This window comes from Chiloscyllium punctatum, chromosome 22, assembly GCF_047496795.1.
Source record: "Chiloscyllium punctatum isolate Juve2018m chromosome 22, sChiPun1.3, whole genome shotgun sequence".
NCBI classification, from domain to species: domain Eukaryota; kingdom Metazoa; phylum Chordata; class Chondrichthyes; order Orectolobiformes; family Hemiscylliidae; genus Chiloscyllium; species Chiloscyllium punctatum.
In genome coordinates, this window is record NC_092760.1 from 44,684,227 (window position 1) to 44,705,329 (window position 21,103).

Sequence of the window (21,103 nt, forward strand, 5' to 3'; positions counted from 1 at the left end):
CATGCACATGTACAACGAAGGGGAGCATAAGGATTTCATTAGCTCTACTCTTGTCTCTCCCACAGACCTAATTGTGGAGGTAACATTACAGCTAGCAGAGTCCTCAGAGGAGGAGATGGTATCAGAGGATGCACCACCACATCAGTCAAGTGAACCCTTTGGCTGCATTGATATATGGGTGGGTTCTGAAGCCCAGTTTGAACAAGTGAGTTATGCTGGTCAGGCACATACTGCCTCCATCAGTTGCACCTTTCAGTAACAACAGCAACCAGTTAAGGGTTATCATTTTGATCCAAGGTTATCACCAGGGAAATAGTCCAATTTTGGGAAAAGGAACCATGTTTAAAACAGATTGTTGGTCCCAATACCAGAATGGACAAAACTTTACAAACACTAAACAGCCCTTCCCAACAGATATATTCATCACCTCACCACCAGCTCCAAACTGGCTAGGGAAGCAACGACATTTACCGGTTTGATCTAATCAAGAAGACAACAGAACTTGTTGGAAGGCTGTTCGCACATCATATAATTTTCAAGATCAGGAATTCTCACTGTCCTGTAATATCAACTGGAACATTCATTCAGTCAATGAGTACACATTCAAACACAGCTTTCTGTCCAGGGGACCAAGCAAGGCAATTTTTGTTTCTTTTCACTGTCTTGAGTAGATCAGTCAGAAAACCCTTATAACTGGGACAGCTTCAGAAAGGGGGTGGGTCGAACCATGGGAAAACAAAAGCAGGAACACAACTCCAAGAGATAAACACAGCAGCGTCTCTCTCCCTACATCCAGGACTGAAGGAAATTGCATACCCTAAGGGAGAGATACAGTGTTGAGGACTTCACCAAAAGAGCATGTGACCCAGCAGCCAAAAGCAAGGGGGTGGATATTTCATCCTAAGCCTGCAGAATACTCAACTGACTGCTTTGAGGAAAATTGCCTTGCATGTCCCACCCAAGTTTAACAACCTGGTTTGATGGTAATGGTTGTGTGTGAGATGTGCTGGGCCATGAGGTTACAGATATTGCTGAAGTACAACTCTGCTGCTGTTGGTGGCCCACAGTCTCATGGATGCCCAGTCTCGAGTTGCTAGATCTGTTCAAAATCTGTCCCATTTGGCACGGTGATAGTGCCACACAACACAATGGAGAGTATACTCAATGTGAAGGTGGAATGTCATCTCCACAAGGATTGTGCAGTGGTCAGGCTTAACAATCCTGTCAGAGCCAGATGTATCTGCAGCCTTCAGATTTGCAAAGATGAGGTCAAGTATGTTTTTTCCCTCTTGTTGCTTCCCTCACCACCTGCTGAAGACCCAGTCCAGTAATTATGTCCTTTAGGACCTGACCAACTCGATCAACAATGTTGCTGCTGAGCCACTCTTGATGGTGGACATTGGAATTCTCCATCCAGAGCATATTTTTCACCCTTGCCAACTTCAGTGCTTCCCAAATGTTGTTCAACATGGAGGAGTACTGAGTCATCAGGGGAGGGACAACAGTACATGGTAATCATCACAAGGTTTCCTTGCTAATGCTTAACCTGAAGCCACAAGAACATCATGGGAGTCAGAGGTCAATGTTGAGGATTCCCAAGGCAACTCCCTCCCAGCTGTATACCTCTATGCTGCCACCTCTGCTGGGTCTGTCCGGCCAGTGGTACAGGACATGTTGAAGGATGGTGATGGTGTATTTGGGACATAGTCATACTCACTGAATCATACCTTATAGACAATGTCAGGCTGAGGCTTGACTAGTCTGTGAGACAGCTCTCCCAATTTTGGCACGAGCTCCCAGATGTTAGTAAGAAGGACTTTGCAAGGTCGACAGAGCTGTTTCTGCCATTGTCTTTATGGTCCTGAAGAAGGGTTACATCCGAAACATTAGCTTCTCCACCTCCTGCTTCTGCCTGACTTGCTGTGTTCTTCCAGCCTCCTGCTTGTCTACCTTGGATTCCAACATCTGCAGTTTCTTATCCATAACTAAGATTCAGGAATGATGAAGGGCTCTTGCCCAAAACATCGATTCTCCTGCTCCTCAGATGCTGCCTGACCTGCTGTGCTTTTCCAGCACCACACTCTCGACTCTGATCTCCAGCATCTGCAGTACTCACTTTCTCCATGGGTAAATGTGGGTCTATGGAGTTAAATTAATGGCAGAACCCACTGAGGAGATGAATGTCCTACTCTTGCCCCTTGCTTCGTAAGCGCAGACTCTGAGATCATTCTTTAAAAATATGTGCCAACTGAAAGGTGTGAATGAATCACAGCAACATTGTGGAGAGTTTGTCTTTATCATAATCATTAGTAATGTACCAACTTCATTGCTATCTACTGGAGATCTCCAACCAAACAAAATAACAAGCGATCAGTCAGTATCTCTACATTTAGGGATAAATAGATAATTGCTTTGAAATAAATATGAAACAGATTGATGCACAGCATGGAATGAAATTTCCAGTGCTTTGTGACCTCTATGTCTCAAGGCTTTCAGATGAAACAGCCATGTCGGGGGGGGGGGGGGAGGGGGGGTGACTTTGAAAATGCGTCAATCTGAGACAGTCATGAATAGAGGACCAAGAGGATAAGATCTAAAAGACCAACTCCTTGCCTCCAACAACCCTGATCGCTCTGTCCATACAACCTCCCCCTACAGGAAGAAAAAAATTACTGAAGGATTCCCCAAGGAATAGCTTTTAGGACCCAGAAACTGACTGGCTTATGACTGACTGTCTGTTTCAAGTGACCCAGGTCCTCAATCTCAAGACCTATGATAGCCGAATGAGGGTGACTAATGTGCATTATCAGCTATCAGTATGCTGACTGATGGGCTATTGAATGAGCTATCCTGCCAGTATGAGTGGCATGTTAGTTGCCATCTTACACACTTGCTCCCATTCCACAAAAATAGATGAAAATCTATGCCATTCTCTGTCTATGAAAGGTTTGATTTCCCAAGTATCCATGGCTGTTAGGTGGGAAAAAGTGCTTTGTAATTTAATTCCTAAATGACCTGGTTCTGAGTTTAAGATGGTGTCTCCTTGTACTTGATTGCAAGAAACAGTTTCCCCATTTCTACCTAATAAATCCTTTGAATGTTTCTCACAGCTTCATAAGATAGCCCTTTCATATCCATATTCAAAGGAACACAAGCTGTATTAACCCAATCCATGCCTTAATATTGCACCCAGCAGCCCCAATCAGTTTGGTAAATCTATGCTGCATCCATTTCAAGGGCAATTCATTCTCCCTCCGGTGTAGTATCCAAAGTTGAATATCTGAAATACTGGCAACCCTGTGTCATGGAAGTTGTAAGTGTTGATCAGCTCTACAGACAGTGAGTACAGCTGCTGGCAAATGAATATGGTTACACTTCTTCAGGCAACAGGTCAAGATGTCCTATTGCCTGTCTGGTGATGTGTGCTGTTTTTTTAAGCGTCAACTATGACTCAATGTAGACACTTTAGCTCCTGAATTCAAAGGTTGTGGCTTCAAATTCAATTCAAATTCAAGAAGCAGAAGAAACTTGAATAAAATTAACCAATACTCAGTCGGTGCTGCATTGCATTGTCTTACAAGTGAAACTTTACACTTATCTCTCAGGTGAATATAAAAAAGATCACACGTTACCAGTTTGAGCAAGCACGATGTCACCTAACTCCCAACCAACATCTCCAACAGATTAATTTGGCCATTATTGCAATGCTGCTTGTAGGCCTCTGCTGTGCACAAATTGACGGCAGCATGTCCAATGTTATAACAGCGATCACATTTAAAGTATTTCATTGATTGTGAAGCATTTGGACTACCTGGAGGTCATGAGGGGCCCTATGTGAGTGTTAATCCTTTCTATTTATGCACCTTTGGCTTTGACAGCTGAAGCAACTGAAGCTGAAGCCTGGTGAGAGAAAAAGCTGAGAACAGATATGGTTTACCCTGAGTTGTGAGTTAATACAAGTTGAATTGTACAACTTGAGAAGTGGAATATTTGCTACACACTGGATGCAGGGATGGGATTAGATTATATTTAGATTATATTAGATTCCCTATAGTGTGGAAACAGGCCCTTCAACCCAACAAGTCCACACCGACCCTCCAAAGAGTAACCCACCCAGACCCATTTCCCTTTGACTAATGCACCTAACACTATGGGCAATTTAGCATGGCCAATCCACCTGACCTGCACATCTTTGGACTGTGGGAGGAAACCGGAGCACCCAGAGGAAACCCACAGAGATACGGGGAGAATGTGCAAACTCCACTCAGACAGTCGCTCGAGGCTAGAATCGAACCTGGGTCCCTGGGGCTGTGAGGCTGCAGTGCTCAGTGCCTCTGTTAGCACCCAAGATTTAGAGTGGTGCTGGAAAAGCACAGCAGGTCAGGCAACATCCAAGGAGCAGGAAAACCGACATTTCAGGAAAAGCCCTTTGTCAGAAATGAGGAATGAGGTTGGGAACCTTGGGGGTGGTTTTATATATATATATGTGCACCAGGTAGCTATTAACATATTGACAGTGTAAAGCAGAATAAAGAGGAGCAAATACTGCAGATGCTGGAAACTGGAAACAAAAACACAGAATTCAGACTCAAATGTAAACTCTGTTCCTTTGTCCATAGACACTGCCTGCTGAGTTTCTACAGCATTTTCTGTTTTCATTTAATAAAGTGAAGGCTTTTTCCACAATACAGATAACATCTTGGAAATTACTTTTTGTGTCGTGTAAAAATAATTACTGGGTGTGAGGAAAAGACTTAAAGCTATTCAATTTACAATGGGTTCTGAAAAGTGGAGTAAAATGAGTAAATCAGAGATTACAAGTCACAGCTTAAAAGCCATCACTCGAGTCTTGGCAACCAGATAACAAAAGTGCCTTTGAAGAAATTCCAATGTTCTTATTACTCCATGGAGACCTCCACAAGCAACAGCAGACCCCTGAACTTCATTCAAAACATTGTCTTATGAAACATTTACAGTTTTATGTTGCAATTATGTGAAATTTATTTTCCTATATTTGCTGGTGCTGTGAAAATGCTGGATTAGTGTTAAGTCAACTGTTTCCCATCTGGTTTATTTTTAATGAAATTGGATTGATGGCACATTTAAACTGGAATGCAAGTTGAGCCATATCAGAAATGATCAACTACATTCCCTAACAACCATTATTCAACAGGATCAACAAATATTTATCTGAACATAGAGAAATAACATCACTCAACATGGTCTTCTTGGGTTACGCTCGTCCCCGAATGTTGAAGGGATGTCTGTGTGAAGAACAGCTACAAACTGATAAGTACCATATTCTTAAAGTGAGATTGAATTCAGGACGAATTACTTTCTTTCTGCTTCCACTGAAGAAACGATGACTGATGTAAACCACTGTTACCTGTGAAAACAACAGAATGCTGTTATTGGATCCAGATTGCGAACCTTATCATTTTCCATGTCAGTATTTTAGCTGTTTCTTTAATGAGTCCAGTGTTTTGGGTTGAACTTTCTTTTGTGCAATCTGTTGTAGATAATAATCACATACCAGATAAAGAAACATTTCTAGTCTTGCTTCCAAACCTGTTGCCCTTTCATATCTGAACAACAACGACAACAACAATCATTTGTGTTGCAGTTTCACGCAAGTAAAATATCCCAAGACAATTCACAAGTATTATGGAGCAAAATTTAACATTGGATTATCTAAGGAAATGCTACTGTAAATGACCAAAGAGTGAAGTTTTAACAAATATTTTGATGACAGATAACAAGGTTTGGGAAGGCAATTCCAGAACTTTGTACTTTGACAGCTGAAGGCACAGCCACCTGTTGTGAAGGATTAAAATTGGGCTGCTCAAGATGTCAGAAATAAAGGCACAGGTATGTGAAATGGGAGCGAGAAAAGAAATAGGTGTGTGTGTGTGTGTGTGTGGCCATGAACATTTTTGAAGGCAAAGCCCCATTATTTAATCAACAGCCAATACATGAAAATGTGCAAAGGGATGATGAGGGTCCAGGACTTAGTACAAGTAAGGAGTTGGGCAGTAGAATTTTGGATACCATCAGTTTAATGAAGGATGGAATCTGGGAAACCAAACACAATGTTTTGGACTAGTGAAGTCTAGAGGTAACAAAGACAAAGCATTTTTCAGCTGTGGACACACTCAGGCAGAGCCAGTTGATGGTATGGAGATGAAAATTAGATATAATGTAGAGATCTGATCTAAAGCTTGTCTTGGAGCTAAATCTGACACCAAGGTTATAAGTAATATGGTTCAGCCTTATAAAATTGCCAGGAAGAAGAATGGAGTTGATGGCTTGGAAATAAATTTTGTATCAGTCACCAAAGGCAATAGCTTCAGCTTTCCTAAATTTAATTGGAGGAAACATCTCTTCATCTAGTGTGAGATATTAAAGAAGCAGGCAGACAACTTAGAGTTAGAAAGGCATTGATGAGATAGACTGAATATTGTCGGTGTACATGTGCAAAGTAATGTTTCATTTTTGAATGGGCAGCACATGGTTGAGAAATAGGAGGGATGAGGGGAAATCAGGAATAGATCCTTGGAGGACACCAGAGGTAATAGGTTGGAGCAGAAGCAGGAGATATTGCAGGCAATTCTCTGGCTAAAGTAAGAATGGAACTATAGAAGAGCAGTCCAACCAAATGAACTACAGTAGAGAGGCACTGGAGGACGATAATATGGTGATAGTGTCAAAAGTGCTAACATGTGCTGAAGGATGAAGAATATTGGCATGCTATTTTCACGGTTACCAGCATGCTATTTGCATGTTTAAAAAACATTCTGCTTCAGTACTGTGGCAGACCAGGAAACCAATTGAAAGAATTCAAACATGGTGTTTTAGGAAAGGTGGACACAAATTTGGAGGCAAAACATGCTAAAGGGCATCAGAGAGGAAAGGGCGATTATGGTGGCAGCTGCCAAGATCAAAGGTCAAAGCTGGTTCATGTTCCAAGATATACAGAGGAACCTCAATTATCCGAATATCAATTATCTGAATACCGGATTATCCGAAGGAGATCTCGAGGTCCTGACAGAAACATTACATCAAAGAGGTGTTTCCAATGCTGATTGTGCTTTTTGCTTACAATGATTAAAAACGAACTCGGCTTACTGAAATGTTGCTGAGAACAGTCCTGGACATCCATGGGAGCCCAGGCACTGTCTGCAAATGACTGACTGCCCGCCCTCTCTCTCACCACACCTTTCCTGGAGTTCTACACAGGGGCGTATCCTAAACCCTCCTTCCCCAGATAATCTCTCTATCATTCTCCTGTACAGGACAAAAGTAGAACTTGGCAAAAAGTTGCAGTAAAACGTGTGTGTGTGTGCACGTGCAAGTGAGTGTCTGTGTGTGTGCGTGTGTGTGTGTGTGTGCACGCCATTTGGACACTCACCACCAACCCTCCCTGCCCCCCCCAAAGGCAGCAGCAGTCTTATTGTTAGTGTCCAGTCTGACTGCCCGGAGGTGGGAGCAGCGGGGGAGCGAGGTGGACAAGTCGGATGGGGGCAGCAACGTGGAGGGTGAAGTGGAATGTGGGTGGGAGTGGATGGGGAGGACAGGGTTGGAAGGGGTTGAGGGGCGGATGGGGGAAGGCTGTGCGGGCAGGGGCACGGATGGTAGGTGGACATGGATGGGGTGGGGGTGGGGCAGAGGCAGATGGGATGGTGTGGTTGGACAAGATTGGGGGGCGGATAGGGGTGTGGGAGTGGGGGTGGATTGGATGGGGTTGAGGGTCAGATGGGGAAATGGTTGGATGGGGTTAGGGGTGTGCACGGGAGGCGGAGGTGGGCACGTGCGGGGGTGGGGGAAGATGGGAAGGAGGGTTGGTGGGTGGATGGGTGGGGGCTCACGCGCGATGTTTTGTGCCTAGTCTCCTGAATGGGGAGCAGACATAACAAGTGCTCGCTGTGTCAATCCCATTGAACTGATTGTGGGGGAGGGATGGGTGGTAGGAGGGCTTCAGCAATGTTGCAGGTCCCTTACACACAAGTGTGTGCATGTGCTCAGAAACAAACCCTGAGACAGAGAGAGGGAGCAAGGCAGGCAGAGCGAGGAAAAAGGAAACTTCCGAAAACGCTGAGCTCCAGAGGAGAGGCATTGAATCAATTAACTGAATAATCAATTATCCAAATGAAATAATGTCCGCCCATCTCATTTGGATAATCGAGGTTCCCCTGTAATAAACTTGCAGTCAAAAAACTGAATAAAAGGCTACAAGGGATGACCACCAGAGGGACACATGACTTGTTTGTGAATTTAAAGCATTACCTTATCTTGAAAGGGCACTGAATGAATGCTCCAGACTGTTGTTTCAATGCCCTCTCTGAAGCTAATTCAAAAGGGTAATTTCAACTTGAATAGGTCATTCAAAGGAAAAGACATTGGCTGCTCCAAACTCAAGTAGTATCAAATGATAATACAGGATAATGATAATACAAGGAAAAGGACTTTTAGCATGTGCAAGATACATTATGAGGAAGGCATTTTGTTGTCTAATTTGAAATTTTGGCAATTCCAACAAAAGCCATTGAACAAGCTGAAACTCTCCCATGCAGCCAGGATAACAAATAATACTTTGGATGTGGCAAAAGGTCCTCCCTCTCCCTGTTCTATCTTTGAAATCACCTGAGGACAGACATGCTGAAAATTCAATCACACAACAACTTTGGATTGCAAGACTTTTCCTTCACCATTACAACATTTTCATTTCCAAATCTACAGGCCTGCCATGAAAGAGCCCACAATAACTATAAGCTGCAACCATATTGTTGAACCTTCATCTGTATCTAATCATTGAGAGCATGAGAGAGAAATGAGTGAGTAAGAAATGTGTGTTCAGGAACATGTAGCCAACTCAGAGACAAGACAAAGCTGCACCTCCAAGCTCTCTGCTCACTGTCGTAGCACTCACTCTCTCAGTTTACCTGATGCTTGCAGCAGTCATGCCTCATATTTCCTTGCCTTGTCTTTCTGCACTTTGCCTCCTCAGCCTGCTTGTATTGCTGCTGTCTGGCACCAACCAGAAGCCAGGAAACTTACTATAGTTGTCAGAAGGAGTCAGTCAAGTCAAAGGGCATTGGTTTTGCTTAAAAGCTGCAGCACAGTAAGTCAAAGGCTGCCTCCAGTATCAGTCAAGGCCCCGCCTGGGGAGGTTAGAGTTGGAAAACTTTCCTCATGAAGAGTGAAGAGCTGATCGACAGTCAGCACATCACATGTCTTGAGTCCCTCTGTCCCTACTGTGGGGCTTTTTCCATCTTGAAATGAGACAGAAACAGATATGGGAGATGAAAGTGGGAGGCACAGCTATTATTGTTGGTGCAGGTGGGAAGATGTACTGAGCGAGTGATTAGGTAGTGCAGAAGGCATGCAGAGTTAGTAATGTCAGGGGATATGGTGAGTGACAGTGAGTGGGAAGACTTTGCAAGCAATAGCGAGACTGTTAGAGAATGAACTTTAGTGGGAAGTGTGTAAAGGTGCAGAAAGAGTGCACGTGTGGTATTGGTGAGAAGATGGTGGCTTTTTTACTGTCAGAGTGGAGAAGGACATTTTCCTACCTTGTTGCACATTCCTTTAGACAGCTGAAATTACTAACATGGGTCCTGAAGAAGGGTTACACCCGAAATATTGACTTCTTTATGTCTTGATTCTACCTGGCTTGCTATGTTCTTCCAGCCTCCTGCTTGTCCACCTACTAACATAGATGACAACCTTGGACAAAAATGGTATAGTCTTATATACTGGCATCCTTTACTGAATCCTGGAGAAGAAGTATTCATGTCTCTCTCTTCCACCATCTCCTCTCAACAACCTTCATTGTCTCACACCCCTCCCTTGGAGTCTCCCTCCCTTTCTCCCCCCCTCCCAACAAAGCAGGGTAGAACTTACACAGTTAACGATAGGGCCCTTGGGGAATGTTGTCAAACAGAGAGTCCGAGGGGTTCAGGCACATAATTCCTTGAAAGCCATGCCGCATGTGTGAAGACAATGGCAGCAAGAGGGTTGTTGAAGGGAGTAAGGCAGAAGAGAGAAGCTGCAAAAGGGAATGGTGGAGGCTAGAAGGGCTAGAAAACAGTTTTAAATCTGCCAAAGATGTGCACAATCTCTGATTTAAGGGTGTATAGGGTCCAATGCTATTTGACGGGAACTAAATGAAATGAATGTTATCGCAATGAACACTGTATTAATAATTAAATTTAAATCTGAGATTGTGATCTGAGATGCTGTAAAGAAGTTTTGGGAACTGTTTGGTTAAAATCTTCCAGATTTGTGTATTTGCAATGGAAATGCATCAGCTATTTTTTCTGTTGTAGAAAAGGGCATCACTTATTTGGAAAGAAAACTTTACTTGTTATGTCTGTTATCTTGTGCCAATTTAAATACTCCCGTAACAAGAAATGAATGTTTTCCTTGTGTATTGTGGGTCTAAGTATTATGGATGTTGATAAGAGAAATAACTCCACACAGGCCAGTGTCCCCGTCACTAAGTCACCCTTTATTTACACATGCATAGCACATGACATTGAACCAATTAGCTTAGAGCCAGCTCCCAGAGTGAATAAACCCCCTGACACAATATCGGAGCAAATACTGAAATGTATGCTGAAAACAAAAGATGCTGGAAATCACAGCAGGACAGGCAGGATCCATGGAGAGAGAGCAAGCTAATATTTCGAGTCTGGATGACTTTTCAGCAGAGCTGACGTGGTGTGGAGGAGGCAGCATTTATGCTTTAGTGAGGGTGGGGCAGCGGGGTGGAGTGCTGGGGACAGAGGCTGGTGATAGTGCAGATTAAGTGATCGGAGTGTGAGAATGGCAGAGAATGGTGTGTCTAACTGCTAGACTGCCAAACAACAGGGCAGGACGTGTATACTTAAATGGTAGTCCTAGGGAGTGCTGCCGAATAAAGAGACCTTGGAGTGCAGGTTCATAGTTTCTTGGAAGTGGAGTTGCAGTTAGACAGTACAGTGAAGAAAGCATTGAGTGTGCTTGCCTTTATTGGTCAGTGCATTGAATATAGGAGTTGAGAGGTCATGTTGCAGCTGCACAGGACATTGGGAGTTAGACCACTAAAGGAATACTGCATTCAATTCTGGTCTCCCTGCCACAGGAAATACTTAAAATTTGAAAGGGTCAGAAATGATTTACAAGGATGTTGCCAGGGTCATAGGGTTTGAGTTTTAGGGAGAGGCTGAAAAGGCTGTGGCTATTTTCCCTGGAGCACTGGGAGCTGAGGGGTGACTTTGTAGAGAAGTATAGAATCATGAGGGGCAAGGATAAGGTGAACAACCACAGGGTGAGGGAATCTAAAACCAGAAGGCAGAGGTATAAGGTGTGAGGGGAAAGATTTAAAAGGGAACCATGGAGCAACTTCTTCATGTAGAGGTCGGTGTGTGTATGGAACATCTGCCAGAGGAAGTGGCTGAGGCTGGTACAATTACAACATTTAAAAAACACCTCGATGGGTAAATGAATAGGAAGAGTTTAGAGGGATATGGGCAAAAGGTTGGCAATAGGACTAGATTTATTTAGGATATCTGGATGGCATGGATGAGTTGGACCTGTTTCCATGCTGTACAGCCTATGACCCTATGATTCAGCCTCAGATACTGGTGGTGTGTACCAGACCATAGACTGTCCTGCCAAAATTCATCATCTTTAGGCAGTAAAGGCATTCAGGCTACAACATCTGCCATGTCCATTGCATCCTCCAGATGTTTCTTCAATGCTAGGGAAAGGGGGAGAACCCAAAGGTTCTGACAGCTTTGCCAGATGTTCTGAGGGGCTGGATAGGTTTTGCTCCTGCCCAGATTGCAAGGTTGCATCTTTCATGTGGGCAACATGCTTGTTCAGGTTCACCTCTCCTACCCGAACTTTGTACATCACAGCATCTAACCTTGTGTCAATCATGCCTCTGATCCTGATACTGCCTGGCTTGCTGTGTTTTTCCAGCTTCCTGCCTGTCTACTTTGGATTCTAGCATCTGCAGTTTTTTTTGTCTCTGATCCATGTAGGACCATTTCCATGGTTTCAACACCAAACTTCATCCCCTGAAGTAAACTGCCTCTTGTGTAGAGGAGTTTTGTGTCCACTATTGGCATTCCTGATGTCATTTCACCCTCCACCCCAGGTCTGGGAAGACCAGTTTTAACTTGATGTGGAGTCTTCTCCCCATTAGTAACTTTGCTGGAGCTATCCCTGTAGGTGTGAGAGGAGTGGTCTATAATCAAACAGGAACCGGGACAGTTTGGTATCTAATGATGTTGTAAGCTGTTTCTTTACACGGTACACATGACAATAAATTCAATTCAACTCCTTACATGTCAAATGGCATTCAACTTTAGGAAAATATTCAAATTCCCTGCTGGAAAACAGTGGCCCATCGTTTGTGGCCAATACCTCCAGGAGTTAGTATATTGCAAAAGAGGCTCACAACTTCTTGACCATTGTCCTCGTATTTCATGGATGCACTCTATGCATGCCCAATCACACCGAATAGGCGTCCACACTAACAAAAAACATAGAGTCCATGAAAGGATCGGCACTGTCGATGTTTAACTAAGTCTAGGGTTTACCCAGCTATTCCCATGAAGGTGGAGGAGCTGCTGGCTGTAATAATTGTCCTTGTTGGCACTCTGGGCACTACCAAATTAATACAGCTATGTTGGCATCCAATCCTGGCAACCAGACATCACTTCTCGCTAACATCTTCATTTTGGAAAGCCCTGCATGACCCTGGTGGAGTACAGAAAGTATCTAGCTGTGAACTTTGCTCAGGACAATCGATACTCCCTCAGAGCCAGCTCTCAGAGTTAACAGGATGTTTGACGCTCCAGTTTATATCTGTCAGCAAGGGCTCACAAATTGGACCGGGTTAACAGCCAAAATCTGGGAACTCATTCTATGATGTCAACCTGGCTGACCTCATTACAATCACGACAGTAAGTAATGAAGATATTGTTAAATTCTTCACTTCCTATTCAGGACTCACTCTGCAGCCCAACACTTTTGCTTTTATTCACTTATGATACGTATGTGTCGTTGCCTGGACCAGCACTTATTGCCCGTCCCTACTTCCCCTTGAGATGAGTGGCTTGCTAAGCCATTTCAGAAAGCAGTTAAGAGCCAACCACATTGCTGGTAGTTTGGAGATACATGTAGACCTGACCATGGTCCTACACAGGTAAGGCTAGCTGATTTCCTTCCTTAAAGGACATCAGATTGGTTTTGTACAAAACCAATCAACAATGGTTACCTGGTTGCCATTAGGCTAGCTTTTAATTCCAGGAATTTAAAAAATTAAATCCAAATTTCATCATCTGCCATAGTAGTATTTGAACCCATATCCCAAAGACATTAGTCCTGGGCCCCTTGCTTACTAGCTCAGTGACATTATCATGAGACCTCTTCTTCCCACTGCTCCCAGCGACATTTCTACAACATGAGGTGTGTGCAGAATTTGACGGATCTCCTGAATTGAGAAGCAGATTTCCACTTCAGGCCAATTAAGGACCTTATAATTAAATGTCCACAGGCCAAGCCGGACAAGTTGAGATCAATTCACACTTGGCTTTGACAAAGACTAAAGGTTGGAAGCCTTTCTCCATTGTAAAATTCAGCTCGTAGAATTCTGTGTCAAAGCTACTGATAAATCAATACACATATAATAACTGGAGTCCTTGGCCATGAGTTAACTTCAGAAAATTCCCTGAAATCTACGAGAAATGGGACGGAGATCTAGGTTTGACATTAGTATGACAAAATCTCATTTATCAGACTTTTAAAGGAGCTACTAAGATCTAGAAACAGCAGTGAGATTTGTAGAATTTGTAGATTCTGTTACCTGAAATCTCTTCGATAAGAATACTGGGAGGATGGCGTTAAGGTCTGAGGGCAGTTATACATGAGCATGTAAAATTGGAGTAGATGTAGACCATTCGACTCCTCAAAGCTGAAAATGTGTTGCTGGAAAAGTGCAGCAGGTCAGGCAGCATCCAAGGAGCAGGAGAATCAACGTTTCGGGCATGAGCCCTTCTTTGTTCCTTGGATGCTGCCTGACCTGCTGCGCTTTTCCAGCAACACATTTTCAGCTCTGATCTCCAGCATCTGCAGTCCTCACTTTCTCCTCATTTGACTCCTCAAGTCCACTTCGTCATTCAATAAGACCATGGATCATCTGCTTGTGTTTTGAATTTCACATCTCCATCTGCCCTCGGTTCAACCAAAAATCTATCCACATCTGTCTTATCTGCCACTCTCTTCTGAAGCAGACAATTTCAAAGTCGCACAAGCCTCCGACAAAAAAATGCTCATCTTTGTCCTGAAAGCCCCCAATTTTAAATCTTTGTCCCCTAGTTCTGAACGAAACCTGAAAAAGGAACACCATGTTAAACCCATCAGGATCTATTCCTCTTCGAGGTCATCCCTCAGTCTTCAAAACCCCAACGGAAACAGGCCCAGTTTACCCAACCCATCCTCATAAGAAAAACCTGCTTATTCCAGTTTTTTTCAAACAAACCTCCCCTGAACCATCTCCAATTAGGGATCAACTGGGATAAACAATCCTCAGATAAATACAGAAGCTGGATGGTCAAAATCTGACACAATTGGATGTTGCTGGGATCTAACCAGAAAGGAAAGGACACCAGGATCTGCCGATCTTACAGGACTGTGTAGAACCCTGCAGAAATAAGCCACATTGCTCTTACTCCTGTTCAGACAATATGGTCTCCATCTTGTACCACAGTCCAGCCTGCGAATTTCCCCCACCATCCACAATGTATTGGGAATCACTTTACTGACCATTCCTTCCCCATTGTCAGACTGCTTCTCTCTTTAGATGCAAAAGGCAAAATACAAATTCTGGAAACCTGAAATTAAAACAAAAAAATAATGGAAATATCCAGCTGATATAGTAACAATATTTGAAAGGTGAAACAGAGTGAATAAGTGGAATCTTCTTGAGGCGTGAGGAACTGTGGCTGAGGTACCAGTGGGAGATCCACACTTTCTTTTCCAGTGATGGCTCAGCAATAATCCACAAGCCAAGGAGACAGTGATAAATGCACCGATGGACAACATGAGTAGCTACCAACTACTCCTGTGTTCAGCATGGCTTCTGCTGGAAGAGGATCCAGGAGTCTCAGAAACACAAACAGGAACTGGGACTAAAAGAGATTGGAAGCAAGAGTCGGTGCTCGAACCCAGCAAGCAACCATTTTGTAAAATTTGTAGCCGCTTGAGTAAGCATTGAACAGCTTTGTTCGAGAGCACCACTCCCCTCCCCCCACTCCCTCACCCATCCCCACTAACACTTGAGGTACGAGGATACTCACTGCACACTGCCTGGTAATAGAATCACATGCTGGTTGACATGGGTTACACGGTTAACAGGGTTAACCCCTGCAACGGCAGGCTGACACTTAAGCAGCTATTAATTAGGGATTGAAGGACCTCAACAGGAGATAAGGCAGGACAGCCAGCTATAGATATACCTGCTACCCAACTAATTAAGTGATCTTCCCTTGAGCATTTCATCACTGAGAGCAGAAGATTCCACCCAATGTTCCAGATTGTGACCTTTCAGCAGAGCTGGAAAATGTTATGGGCAAAACAGCCTTTAAGCAAGTACAAAGTCATCAAGTGGGTGAACTGGAGAATGTAACAGGAGGGAATGTCTATGATAGGTTAGAACAAGGAATGATTTAAATAAGGGATGATAATATGAGGCAAAATGGAATAAATGAAGAAATACAGGTTGTAAATGGCAATGACAGGACTATTTTCAGTATCTGTTATCCAAAAGGCAGTGGAGTCATTGTTATGTTCAGAAATTGTTGAACTTGATGCAAGTCTGGAAGTCTGTAAATTGCCTAATGTTGGGATGCCATTCTTTGATGTTCCATTGTGGTTAATTGGACTATTATGGAAGGTTAAGTGCAGAGAGGTCAAAGCTGCACAAGTGTTAAAATGGAAATGAATTGAGGTGTCTAGCAAAGTGATCGCCCAATCTGTGCAACTACCTAATATATATTCTTGTTGCATTGTACTAGAAGGTCCACCCTTTTCTGGCTAGAATGTCTGCTGTCTCTGCTCTGCGTTCCTTTATTAGACCTGCACACATGTTATGACTTACTTGCCCAGTTGAGAGTTCTACAATTTTCAGAAGCAATTCATTTTCTACTGTTATCTTTACCAGTTATTCCATATCATCATCGAGTACATTTCCACTCGCAACAATTTATCAGTAAAAAGAAATGCATTGTGTTTACTTATTACTCTATGATACCGTTATCCCCATAACTTCCGTCCTCCTTCAATCTTGAGCACTCCTATTTTTTATTTGACTTTTTTTTACTGTTAATGTTTGCAAAAGTCCCTAATTCTGACTATACTGCCAACCATTTCCATATTGTTTTGAAGCTTAACTAATCTCTATCAAACTCCACACTATATATTCCATATTCTCTATAATTACCTTTAAGAGTAAGGTCAACATTATCAGATGCCAAGCCCTCCACCAATTCATTTCAATTCACTTTAAACCTCACGTTTTAACAATGAAAATCTATTTTTGATACATTCCTATTTAGGAATATGGATTTACCCAGGGTGAAAATTAGGTTCAGACTGCTTCTGGATGTGCTCACCAGATGGAGTCCTGAGGCTTATCTGAAATTTTCTCTTGGGCCAACTGTTGCAAGCCGACATCAACAGGCAACTCAGCAGCTCCACTGGCAGGAAGTTAGGCTGACTATCTCACCAGTAACAACTTCAGGGAAGTCATGAAAGAGAGAGGTGATTGGAAGCAAGTAGATGGAGAAGGGGATGGAGGCAGTCAGGAGGTGTTGCTGGACGGTTGAGGGAGCCATCAGGCAGGGAAGAGGCTTTGAGAAGTGACCATTGAAGGAAGGGGCAATGGGGAATGAGGGAAGTAATTAGGAAGTTCCAAAAGGAGATCTGCATTGATCATCATGATCACAATGGACCCAGGAAGGAGGATTAAAAAAGTTTAGCCTGAGACATGAGAACAACTGAAACTTAAAAGCATAGTGCAATTTTCTTTTAAATCCCTGTCCTGCCTTCACAAGAATAATAAGAAGCCATTAATTAAAATGCATTTCCCTTTGTGGAATTTAATTTCATGGCTAATCAGATGTATAAACCTCCAACACTTGGGAAGGTCATGATGCTTACTGGGAGTATTTTCTATTCTATACACAAAAATTGTTAATGTAGCATCTGTTTTCTCATCAACTGCTCAATAATACCAATTACCAACTAATATCCTTGGGGACAGAATGAATAGTACAAGCCAGTCGGAAGCCTGAAAGCACATTAACGTGCATTAATTTATCAGCGTTCAAAGAATGTTATCAGAGAAGTGACATTAATCAGAGGTTAACAAGGAAATGCTGATGTAGTTGCAAGGATTCCACAACACTTAGAAATGTTCTGTGGGAAGGAGTAATCTGATTTCTAACCAAATATGGCAATTTAGAGTGGTAGTGAGAACGCTTCTGTTTACAGCATTACTAATACATCTCAATGATACATCATAATACTGTCCATTTCTTGTAAATGTGCAGAGGAGATGGGTAAAGCATTCTGTGCTGTTTTCTTGGTACAATACAGTCTAATCAGGCAAACATTATGAAAGATAGAGCAAAGATAACTAAATCCCTATTTTCAGTACAATGGAAGAAAGATTTGTTAGCTACATCAAAATGTTGCAGCGCTTTCCATGTTTTCTTTATAGCCATCCGTTTTACTAACCACTTATTTTACTCTGTCGATGCTCGGAACGGAAGCAGGCACCCAAACTCTAGATCTTATGATAAAGTTCTGTGAAAGTCAATATCATAAATTGGTATCTCTGGTACATGAGCTTCTGTATGTATATAGCCACATATTGCAACAGCTTAGAACGAATGGCACAATTTGTCAATAAAATTCAACAATGTAGGATATGGAGAGACTCACGTGAAAATGATTGGTTGGGCAAAACGGTGTGTTTTTGTGCTTTACATCAAATTTAATCTGATGAGGTACCCCATTATTTAAAATCTTCGCCCTCAACATCAGTTTAAAAAAAAACAGTTGTCTCACAAATTGCTGGCAGTGTGATTGATTACGGGTGATCAGGTCAATGATTATTTTGATAAGCAAACTGCCAACAACCAGTCTTATCAAGCAGTGAGACTTAATGATTGAGAAAAGAACAAAGGAATACTAAAACAAATGAAATAGAGTGAAGCAATGGGCCTCAAATCAGATACAAAATGAAGTCAAGAGAGGTTGATTGGTTTTAGAAAAAATAATAAGTCAGAAAAGCATTAAACATTTTAAAATCAAAAGTTGTCAAATTTCCAACAATAATTTAGTGCTTGCAGATATAAGATAGCATAGTTTCAATCTTTTCCTTTCTGAGGGGCTGAGTGGCATTCTCCTATGCACTACTGGAAGGTTTCTCTGATACACAGCTCCAAGACCAACACCACAGGAGGCAGGCAGGCAGGTCCCAAATCTAACAGCAGGACAGTGACTGAGTACATCAATCTGATGTACACTGGCTGTCTAGCCAATCGGTCCCACTAGAAGCCCGAGTTGCTATGGCACTTTTACTGGCATGTTGTCGCCTGCATTTATGTACAGTGATGTTCAAAATTCCCATTTTCTTTCCATCTCATAGCCGACCAGAAGTCTCCCTAAATGACAATGCAGGCACAAATTAACTTTTACCTGGTTATTGCATTACCAATTGATAACTAGCCAGTCAGTAACTAACACACAATATTTTGAAATACAGCCTTTTACGAGAATTATGCTCAGTGGTGCCTGTTGATTAATGAGGAAGTTCAGTGGAGAAGCACTATATAAGGGTGGAACAGTGCTTAACTTTGAACGAGTTACCCACCAGTCAATGTGGAAAGGGCTTTCTCAATGGGTTACTGACTACCTTCAGAAGTTACATCTGTGTATTTGTCAGAAAGTGCAAATGAGTATCATACTGACCCTACAAAGGTTGGTGGGCTTAGATAAACTGCCTAATTATTACACCATTACCAGACAGCTTCAAGCTGACTTCACATCTCGTGTACTTACCCGTGTCTGAGGACAGAGTTCCATCAGGAAAATATCATTCCTCGTGGGGAGAATTGGTTAAACATTCCTCAGAACAAACCTTAAATGCGACCCTAGGTTTCATTAGAGGGCAAGTTATGATTGCAGTTGACGTCTATTCAATAAATGCATATTTCATGTAGAATTATCAAAGGATTCTGTAAAAAGGCCTCTGAAAAGAGATCTAAGAACACCTAAAGATCTCACAATCTTACTTTGGTTTCAGGGAAGACACTAAGATATAAATGATGTAATTTATTGCTCCTTTTCTGCTAGCTTACTTTGTTTATGCAATTTCACATTTTATATATGGCTTTCATTTTAGTGAGAAACAGATAGTCTGTTTATGCATTGCATTTCTGCCTGTGCACAACAGTGCTGTGCCCTGCGTGTTGCCAAACAGTGGTCCCTTAAAGTTTTCATTATTACACGGTGGCAAGCTTAATGGAATGTGTGATATCATTTTTATTTAACATGGTACCTTAACAGCTTCTTTACTGTCAACACAGTCCCAAAACAATTGCTGGGTGATTGGCAGCTCAGGGGAGAAAAAGCACTGCTTGCAGTAGCATTGTGTACTCTGAGGCATAATGTCCCTATTGCTGTGTGTAAGTCACATTATTTTGTCATAGACTGGCCTTCCATCAAGACTGCATTATTTGTCTAAGTAAATACCAACAAATGAGAATATAAAAGGTGGGAGCAAGAGAAGACCAGATGGTTTGTCAAGTATATGCTGCCATTCAATATGGTGATGGCTGATCTTTAGCTTCAGTTTACTTTCCTACCCATTCACCCTCAAACCTCGATTGCCTGAGAAAGTAAAAATCTGTCTATCTCGACTTTAAATATAGTCAAATGATGACATATCAACAACCCTCTGGAATGGATAATTTCACAATGCTTTGACTGAAGAAATTTCTATCTCATGCCTAAATATCAGCCTCTGATGCTGAAGATATGCCTTCAAGATCCAGCTTCTCTAAACCAGGGAAGTATCTACCAGTCAAACCTCTTCAGAATCTTCAATGCTTCAATGAGATCACACCTCATTCATTTAAAATCCACAGAAAACAGGCCTAATTTACACAGCCTGTTATCACAGGATTGTCCTATTTTCCCAATTTGTGAACTTGCATTGTCCGGCCTGCAATAAGCATATCAGTTCTTAAATATGACAATCAAAAATTTCACACAGCATTCCAGTTATAGTATGGTCTCACCAAAACTGTATACAACTATAGCAAGACTTCCTTATCCTTGGACTCCAATCCCTTTGAAATAAAGGACAATATGCTATTTGCCTTTCCAACTGCTTGCTTTATCTGCATAATATTCCTTGTATCCGTTCACCCAAACATTTCTAAATATTTAAAATTTTCATACTTCAGAAACAATCTGCTTCTCTATTCTTATGACCAAAGTAAATAACTTCACATTTCCTCACATTATGCAACATCATCCATCTTGTAGCTCATTCATTTAACCTATCTATATGCCTTGTAACATCTTTGTGTCCTCCCATAGTTTGCATTTACATTTAGCTATGTATCATCGGCAAACGTTCACATATTACTCTGTCTCTTCATCTGAATCATACACTGTAAATAATTGAGGCCTCAGTACTCTTTGGGTACTTCACTAATCACAGACTGCCAATTTGAAAATGCCCTTTTTATTCAAACACCTTGCATCCTGTCAATTAACCAATCTTCTCGTCATGCTAATATATCTTTAACTCCATGAACCTTCATGTTGAGTTCAGAGTTAGGAATGAGTAACAATGGCTTGTCAATCTGTCAAAGAAATTCTTAATTCAATCCCATTGTATATGATTTCTGATTCCCATAAATGCTATAAGCTCTCAATGCTATTAATCTAGTGAACCTTCACTGTACTACCTCTAAAACACATTTATCCATCCATAAATATGGACATCAAAATTGCACACAGTATTCCAGGTGTGGTC

General features: G+C 42.1%; 1 protein-coding gene across 3 annotated transcripts in view; it reads right to left on the reverse strand.

Moving 5' to 3' along the window:
* Positions 1–4,635: 4,635 nt before the first annotated feature.
* The window catches only part of saxo4 (stabilizer of axonemal microtubules 4), a 183,919-nt gene continuing 167,451 nt past the window's right edge, over positions 4,636–21,103 (reverse strand). For all 3 annotated transcript variants that reach the window (XM_072592192.1, XM_072592194.1, XM_072592195.1), the window contains one exon: positions 4,636–5,386. The gene's annotated coding sequence lies outside the window, so the exon portion shown is untranslated. The remainder of the gene's footprint in view (positions 5,387–21,103) is intronic.